We start from the raw sequence: 7,847 nt of genomic DNA, 5'->3' as shown, positions 1-7,847 counted from the left end.
ATGGAAACCTCAAGGCCACTGGATATTTGAAATTGCTACATGATGATGTGTTTCCCTCTTTATGCACTGAAGCTGGCACGTTCCCTGAGTTTTTCCAGCAAGATGGTGCACCACCACATTATGGGTGCCAGGTCCGAGCATTCCTAGATGAACAGTTTCCTGGAAAGTGGATTGGTCGTCGTTGGGCCAGTTGAATGGCCCCCAAGGTCTCCCGATCTGACCCCCTTAGACTTTTATCTTTGGGGTCATCTGAAGGCAATTGTCTATGGTGTGAAGATACGAGATGTGCAGCACCTGGATGGCTGTGCTGGCATTTCTCCTGCGGTGTTGCTATCAGTGTGTAAAGAGTGGGAGAAGAGGGTTGCATTGACAATCCAACACAATGGGCAGCACATTGAACACATTTTATAAGTGGTCAGAAACTTGTAAATAACTCATGAAAGAACTAGAAAGTGCATTTTCTGAAGAAACTGCAGTGTGAATGCTTGAATCTGAATGTATGCACTGAAATGAATTCATTGCTGAATTTTAAGTTAAAAATGTTGAATGAATTGAAAAATACAGAAATTTGCACCTGATAACAAAAGTGCTGAACTGCTAAAAGCTGACAACCACACAGAAGAAGTTGGAAAATAGCTGAAAATGTTTTAATTGTAAATTAGAAAAACCTAAGAAATGAGAAAAGAAAATTTAGAGTCAGAAAACATCTGAATGAATATTAAAAGTTCATATTCTTTGACTCACTGAATGACTAAAATTTGATCCCTCCACTTGCATCCACACAGTTTAAAAAGTTTACATCTCTGAGCTTTTAAAGACACGGTGTTGGAAAGAGAAGAACGATGGCGACGTTTTGAGGGTAAAATGATGGCTGTAGAGCAAACACTGTGGACACAGCAGCAGTTGAAAGAGAAGTATTTAAGATGAATCTTGGCAGAGTGAGAGACAGAGCTCGTTAGGCAGGCAGGTGTGAGCCTGGTTGCTATAGTGACTGCACCCAATGGCTCCATACACACACACAGAGATGCACCTCACTTTTGCTGCTTAAAATGAACAGAAAAGTCAGGCCGAAACAAATTGTTCCCAAATGAAAAGTACAAGTCGCATTGACAAAATTCTTTCACCGTGAGCACCAGCAATGTCTAGTCTACCGAATTCTCGGTTTTCATGCCTGTGGAGTTTATTATATGGACGTGGTGACAGTGGAAAGACACCATGCTCTTCTGATTTTCAAACGAACCTTCTGAGCCATTTTAACATTGGAGTCTATGGAGCAGTTGGAGGGAGGAGGCTGCGCATTGGTGACATTTATGAAAGAACCATAACACCTATTACAATAGTAAACACATTGGATGAAAGAGGACAGCGATGGCTACGTTTTGAGGGTAAAATGATGGCTGTAGAGCAAACGCTGCGGACACAGCAGCAGTTTTAAAAAAGATTTTAAGATTAATCTTTTTGCTTCTCTCACTCTACCAGTTGAGCTGTCTCACTCTAGCGGCAACATTCCGTCCCATACACACCCATTATAAACTCTGAAACGGGTGAAAAAACATCATGAAACTTAAACTGGAACTGAAGAAAAAGTATAATAGATATTGAAAAGATAAATACAAGTTGAATAGTTGAATGTCTTGTCTTCGTTTTAAAGTTTGAATGGTGGCTCTATGTCAACATATGTGGAAGTAGTAAGAGTTTAAAAATGAGTGAGTTGAAGGAGAATTTGAAGGGTCTCCCCATTGAAATACATGGGAATTTTTTGTTGAAAAAAGTTAAATAAAATTAAAAATATAAATGTTAAAAATGAGAAAAATAGAAGCACACCATTCCAAAAGAAGAGGAATCTAACGGTGTTTGAATGGTTTTTCTAAGTTGAACGGTTTTGAAGGAGTAGGAGTACAAAAAACGTACGGAATAGATAATAAAATAGAACTAGAAAGTGCATTTTCTGAAGAAACTGCAGTGTGAATGCTTGAATCTGAATGTATGCACTGAAATGAATTAATTGCTGAATTTTAAGTTAAAAATATTGAATGAGATGAAAAATACAGAAATTATAACCTGAAAACAAAAGTGCTGAACTGCTAAAAGCTGACAATTACAGAGAAGAAGTTGGAAAATAGCTGAAAAGTTTTTAAATAAAAATTAGAAAAACCTAAGAAATAAGAAAAGAAAATTTAGAGTCAAAAAACATCTGAATGAATATCAAAACTTCATATTCTTTGAATAACTGAATGACTAAAATGTGATCCCTCCACTTGAATCCATACAGTTTTAAAAGTTTGTGACTATCAGCTTTGAAAGACACGGTGCTGGAAAGAGAACATCGAGGTCTTCGTTTTGAGGGTAAAATGATGGCTGTAGAGCAAACACTGTGGACACAGCAGCAGTTTAAAGAGAAGTGTTTAAGATGAATCTTGGCACAGTGAGAGAGAGAGAGCTGGTTAGGCAGGCAGGTGTGAGCCTGGTTGCTATAGTGACTGCAGCCAATGGCTCCATACACACACACAGACATGCACCTCACTTTTGCTGCTTAAAATGAACAGAAAAGTCTGGCCGAAACAAATCGCTCCCAAATGAAAAGTACACGTCCTATTGACAAATTTCTTTCACCGTGAGCGGCAGCAATGTCTAGTCTACCGAATTATCGGTTTTCATGCCTGTGGAGCTTATTATATGGATGTGGTGACAGTGTAAAGACAGCCTGCACTTCTGATTTTCAAACAAACTTTCTGAGCCACTTTAACATTGGAGTCTATGGAGGAGTTGGAGGGAGCAGGCTGTGCATTGGTGACATTTATGAAAGAACCATAACACCTAGTACAATAATAAACACATTGGGTGAAAGAGGACAACGATGGCTACGTTTTGAGGGTAAAATCATACCTGTAGACCAAACGCTGCGGACACAGCAGCAGTTTTAATAAAATATTTTAAGATTAATTCCCCCCCTGCTCTCACTCTACCAGTTGAGCTGTCTCACTCTAGCGGCAACATTCCGTCCCATACACACCCATTATAAACTCTGAAATGGGTGAAAAAACATCATGAAACTTAAACTGGAACTATAGAAAAAGTATAATAGATATTGAAAAGATAAATACAAGTTGAATAGTTGAATGTCTTGGCTTCGTTTTAAAGTTTGAATGGTGGCTCTACGTCAATGTATGTGGAAGTAGTTAGAGTTCAAAGAGGAGTGATTTGAAGGCGAATTTGAAGGGTCTCCCCATTGAAATACATGGGAAATTTTTGTTGGAAAAAGTTGAATAAAATTAAAAATATAAATGTTAAAAATGAGAAAAGTAGAAGCAGTCATGTCCAAAAGAAGAGGAATCTAACGGTGTTTGAATGGTTTTTCTAAGTTGAACGGTTTTGAAGGAGTTAGATGCCAAAAAACGTACGGAATATGAAATAATAATAATAAAGATTAGAAGAACAATACTGTGAATGCTTTTACAAGCATTCACACTAATAATAAAGATTAGAAGAACAATACTGTGAATGCTTTTACAAGCATTCACACTAATAATAAAGATTACAACAACAATACTGTGAATGCTTTTACAAGCATTCACACTAATAAAGTTACGTTGAAACCAAGCACACTATTGTTTTTCTTGTGACATTACCAATAAGTTTGATGTGTCACATGACCCTCTTCCTATTGAAAAAACAAAAGTTGTATCCAAGATGGCCGACTTCTAAATGGCCACCATGGTCACCACCCATCTTGAGGAGTTTGCCCCCTCACATATACTAATGTGCCACAAACAGGACTTTAATATCACCAACCATTCCCATGTTATTATGGTGTATCCATATAAATGGCCCACCCTGTAGAACAAATCCTACCCTGGAGCAGGTTAATTTCAAGTTACTTGGATAAGCTACAATCCTGCTTCATAGTTAAGGCCATATTCTCTCAACCAATGTGTTTGTATTTGTTCATAATGCAAGATTACAGATATGTCATCAGTTTAATATATCTGTGTTGATACATATCATTTCTCTGGAAAAAGTATGAAAGTTGCAAAACTGTGAAAAACCTGTGAATATTTGCAACTGTATACAACAACTTTATTTATTCGGGTATACAACAACAATATTAGGATACTGAATGCTTCTTTTGTGGTAAGTACATTATCTGTGAGTAACTGAAAACACCACAGATGATTTACTATTTTTTTTAAACATTGTCTCTAAAAAAACTGTTGATACCACACAGTAACCAGGCATTTTTAAGGTTATATATTTGTTTGATAATGCTGAAATAGGGGGAAGGGGTGGGCTGGGAGGGGATTTATGTGCGTTTGCATAAAAAGATTCTCTTAGCTTAGCTTAGCTTAGCTTAGCTTAGCTTAGTGCAAGAGACAAACAGTTGGTTGTGTATATGTGTACAGATTGTGTTTCCATCTCCAAAACTTAAAAAGCATTCACTTCTCCTAACACCTCTGAAGATCCCTTTTACATATACATCCCTTTTACATTACATATACATATACATAATACATAATATTTTCTTGATTAGAGTCAATAAAAGTAAAAAGGTTTGCAGTTTTACAGGTGTTTAGTGCATGTACCGCAAAATTTCTTGCACCAGAGCAGATACCTTCTGCCTGCAAACATGAACCAACAAGGGAGATATTCTGTTAATTTTGCACAAAGCCACATTAATGTTTTTTAAACTGGTCATAACTGTATACTTACCAAACAAACAAGCATGCATGAAAGCATAAGTATATTTATTTCTCAATATCTTCTAACTAATCTTTAATGTTACTGTGTATACATTCACAGTAGGTGCCTAAGTATAAGATGAAGTATGCCTCACTATGTCGTGATACTGTGGTTGTCCATCCGAATAACTTGGAAAACTTTTGTAAACCTGAGGGTTCATACCTGTATATGTGTGTGTGTTTATCTGTCGGTGCTGAGGTGTGTGTGTCAGTGAAACTCAGAGGGAGCTACGCTAACAAGGCTGCTGCTCTGCTGACAACTGAAAGGAACCATGGGAGAAACAAAGTGACAAAACAAACAGCAGACGGGACAATCCCCATGTGTGTCACACAGCTGACAGAAGGCTGCACATACTGCTTTAATGTTGTCAAATCAAGTTTTAAAGAGACAGATCACACCCTCAAACTGCACATCCCACCCAGGCTAACCCAACAACATTTGAACTCAGCAGAAAGAAATCTCCTCTTATATATTTGGATTCCACTAAAGATAAGGGAGACTAGCAAAGCACAGAAGATGTGGAAACCTGAGCAATATACACATATTTATACAAATGTCGAATATATCAGGTACACCTTCATAATTAATGTTATTCAGAAGGGCTTTCATCACAGTGCTGGAAACGTTCTTTAGACATTTTGGTTGATACTGACATGATAGCATCACACACTTGGTGCAGACTTGCTGGATGCACATCCATGATATGGATCTTCACTCTACCACTTTCCCAAAGGTACTTTATTAGATTGAGATCTGATGGATTGTGGAGCCCATTCAAATACAATGAACTCATTGTCATGTTTAAGAAACCAGTTTGAGATGATCTGATCCTCATCAGAACATAGGTGTTTTGATAAGGGTCTAGAGATGGACAGCAACTCTTCTAAGGTAGTCTGTTGCATTTAAAACAGCACTGTTTGTACTTGCCATTACACCACCATCACCACTAGATGGAGCCATGGATACAAGTCAGGATGGATCCATGCTTTTGTGTTGTTTACACAAAATTCTGAACCTAACATTTAGATGTTGTTGTAGGAATTATATTTTGGTGAGTCCATGTGGATAGCAGCCTCAATTTCCTGTTCTTACCTGACAGGAGAGGCCCCTGATACAGGCAATCTACTTCAAGCTTTGAAATGTTGTGTGTTCAGAGATGCTCTTCTGCCTTCGTTGTACCACGTAGGTATTTGAGTTACCTTTGGCTTTCTATCATCTGGAAGCAGTCTGGTCATTTTCATCTGACCTCTTGCATCAACAAGGTGATTTCACACAGAGAACTGCTGCTCACTGGATATTTTCCCTTTTGTGGACCATTCTCTGTAAACCCTGGATAATTTCAGCAGTTTCTGAAACACTTAGATCGAAAACCATGCCAAATTCAAAGTCACTTAAATAACTTTTCTGATGCTTGGTTTGGACTTAAGCAGGTTGTCTTGATCATGACTGGCTGATTATATACTGGTAATTACGACGAACAGGCCTACAAAAGTTGCTGGTGAGTGTATACAATGCACAGCTATACTCTAGTAGGTATTATTGCTTTCTTAAAAATAATCTGTACATATTATCCAAACTGGCTGGAGATTTAAAGATTTTAAACTCATTAAAATCTTCTCATCTCACAGAAAAGTCATATGAAGTCTTTTTATTGTTAAAATTGTGGAAAAATATTGCTGTTGTATCTTTTAACATTATTTTTTTCGTCATCTCCTGTATGCCCTGTGTTATAGGTTTTATTTGATTGACTAGTTGTCTTGTTTTTCATTTTTAATTCTTCATTTTTAACTGTATCTGGCAATGATAAAAAATGATAAGACAGCTACATCGTTATATGTGAGTTTGAAGTTTTCTGCAGTGGGATGTGAATCCTGTACGAGGCAGAAAATTGCACTCTGGTTATCTCAGCGCGGCAGCAGCAGCAGAGATGATATCTTTGAGTAAATCAGTATGCACACATAAAGCAAACAATAATGAAGCAGAGGACTCCTTTTAACAAACTGACACCCTGCAATTATCCTTCCGTTTGAATTAACATTTTAAATGAATATCAAAGGTGGAAACAAAAATATCATATTTTAGTAAATGAACTGTTTTCTGTTTGTTTTTTCTGAGCTATCAAAATGACCAGAAAGTTCATTCAAGCAGGTAATGAGAAAAATATCAAACACTGCAGGTATCTCAGTTAGAAAAGTACATGAGAAGGAGCGGATTATGATGAATAATTCGAACCTGTCTGTACATGCTGCATGGTGGTAGGTTGACTCCTTTTCAGAAAACCAGGCGTCAACATGTGGGAAGAATTTACTGAGAACTTGTCATATAAAACAATGTGTCTAACCTGCGTGTTAGTTCAGCAGCAAAGACATGACTTTTTACCACTTGGCCAAATTAACCTGAAAATTAACCTGACCTTCTGCATTTTCAGCTGCTTAGCTGTTTGGTAATAACAAGCAAAGAAAGACTACCATATAGACACAGTTGGCACTGAAGCCAAAGGGAGCATAGGCCTTAAGATTTATTCTTAAATTGTCTGTATTTCTCAAATTTTGGTGTAAAATTATTCCAAGATTGTAGCATGATTGTAAAAAATGTAAATATTTTGGTAGTAAGGCCAATAAAATTACGTCATGATAATTTGCTGGGAGTAAGGGTGCCCTCCGTTTGCGAGGTGCGCCTGCTGCTTGCGGCACAGGGAGGAGAGGGCGGGGCGGCGGGGGATTCTCTGGCTGGCTGGAGCGGCATCTAATAACCAACTCGCAAAATAAAACAAAATAAAAACAAAACAACAAACACGAAAACACCAGACATTATGATACAGACTTATAATTTGCACCGATGTTTTTTCGAAATTCTATACGCGAAAAGTGAGCGCGAGAGCCCTCGGTGCGCCTGCTCGCTGCTGAAGTCAAAGTAAACTTTATTGTGATCTCCGCTACATACAGTCCAGTATATAGAGAGACGAGACGACGAGGCTCCAGTTACAGCAGTGCAAGAAAACAAACAATAAATATAAGAAGAGTAAGAAAATAAATATAGACTTTAGGACTAGGGGTAAAGGGATCAATAACAATTTAAAATTTATAATTTACAGTTTGATGATTTAAAGT

This window comes from Pelmatolapia mariae, linkage group LG4 (genome assembly GCF_036321145.2).
Source record: "Pelmatolapia mariae isolate MD_Pm_ZW linkage group LG4, Pm_UMD_F_2, whole genome shotgun sequence".
Taxonomy (NCBI): Eukaryota; Metazoa; Chordata; class Actinopteri; order Cichliformes; family Cichlidae; genus Pelmatolapia; species Pelmatolapia mariae.
The sequence above is the reverse complement of the archived record's forward strand: the minus strand, read 5'-3'. Positions refer to the sequence as shown.